This window comes from Ambystoma mexicanum, chromosome 10, assembly GCF_040938575.1.
Source record: "Ambystoma mexicanum isolate Mex_15411 chromosome 10, UKY_AmexF1_1, whole genome shotgun sequence".
Lineage (NCBI taxonomy): Eukaryota > Metazoa > Chordata > Amphibia > Caudata > Ambystomatidae > Ambystoma > Ambystoma mexicanum.
Genome location: NC_090932.1, coordinates 194,380,765 through 194,382,789, shown reverse-complemented (window position 1 = coordinate 194,382,789; position 2,025 = coordinate 194,380,765).

Below are 2,025 nucleotides of genomic sequence, written 5' to 3'. Positions count from 1 at the left end.
AAATACTTGGGTACTTATAGTAAACACAAGTAAGCACCTAAAGTGGCTGGAAGGACCACAGGGGGTCAGGGTAAATAGGAGTTACCTGTTCCTGTGCTGGGTGTATTGAAGGACCCGGCAACTTGAGGCTGGAAGAGGCGGGAAACCCCGGTCTGTATCCTAGCGGGGGCACCCGTCTGATGCTGCAGTCAAAAAGATGCAGAATATGCGTTTCTATTCTGTGGAAAAGGGAAGAAGACTTAGAACATGCCGAGGGGGGGGGGTTTTAGGGCGGTTAGGGGGTCTGCAGATATCATCGATATATCGGAACCATCGTGAGATTTTCTCATGGAAAGGATTATTAGTGTTGAAAATAAGTTGCTGTTCATATTCTGACATAAAGATGACTGCCAGGCTGGGTGCAAAAGCCGCACCCATAGCAGTGCTGCTTATTTGGAGATAAAATATTTCATCGAATGTAAAAAAGTTGTTGCGGAGTGCCAATTCAAGAAGCTCTACAATGAAATTGGTGGGTACTCGGGTTTGTTTCATATTATGTGTCAGATGTTGTCTTATACATTTTTTTCGGACAACATTAACAAATTGTACATTGTGCTTAGGCAACTTTACACCACTATACCAACATGACAAAGGGCCCATGCGCATCTACGAGTCCACTACACAACCACGCATGCGCCCGTATAAGCGCCCGGATGGCGCTCCCTCGCACACATTAGCGAGCATACTGCAGAGCCCCGTCTCCACTACACGCATGCGCAGAAGTCGACGAGGCTCAGTGCCGCACCCCTGCGCATGCGTAGGGAGTACAGCTGCACAGTCCAGTTTAAGCCTTTTACGCAGCACTGAGCATTACATATCGAGCTGCAACGGGATCTTGACGCTGCTTAGTTCGCGCTCGATCCCACTCGAGCAGACCGCCGCTGACAACAGCCAAATTTCCAAAGGTAATGGCTTGAGTGGCATACAGAGTCTCCTTTTATCTGAAACCCAAAACCCCCCACCCAAAACCAACCTAACCGCCCTAAAACCCCCTAAACCCCCCCCCCCCTCGGCATGTTCTAAGTCTTCTTCCCTTTTCCACAGAATAGAAACGCATATTCTGCATCTTTTTGACTGCAGCATCAGACGGGTGCCCCCGCTAGGATACAGACCGGGGTTTCCCGCCTCTTCCAGCCTCAAGTTGCCGGGTCCTTCAATACACCCAGCACAGGAACAGGTAACTCCTATTTACCCTGACCCCCTGTGGTCCTTCCAGCCACTTTAGGTGCTTACTTGTGTTTACTATAAGTACCCAAGTATTTACCAAGCTCTTTTCCTGTGTGTCAACCCTTTCTTTGTCCCTTCTCCTTCCCTAGACACATGTTCCAGGCTCAAATGGTACCAAGTACACTGGGACCCACGCCATTACTCACGGAGGGCTACCAACCACTTCCACCTCCTCCAAGCCAACCCTTTCAGGTCAGTGTATGAGTCAGTACAAGCCCGACATTTGAATATTTGCAGTTCAAAATTCTTTATGTCCAGGGGTTAACCCCGAGTTTTTAAAAAATCGTTTTGACACATACTAGTATCCTGGTTTTTATGACAACACCAGAGTGTTCTTGGAACACTAATTACGTCCTTACTCTATTCTCGTTTGACAGGGAGACTGGGTCTAAACCCTTGAAGAAGGCTTTTTTTGACGCCGAAACGTCCTGGGACCCTCATTACATCCAGGCCAGCAAGCCCGTCCCTACAAAAAACATCTGATAAACATCTTGACGTAGACCAAAGACTTGGTTTTCTCCTCTTTGAAAGACATCCAATATACTATTTGAAATCAGTATTGGGATGATGTTTGTAAAAAAGTGATGTCTACAAATGTGATACTGTTTGTGCCCTACTATATATGCTTATTGCACTGACTTTATGTACTAAGTTTTTTAGGCACCTTCAAGTTCATGCTATGAGAGTTCTGCATTGTGGCTTTATTCTACTGTATACAGACTCCCACTTTTATATGTACACTAAATTGCTAGAAAAGTG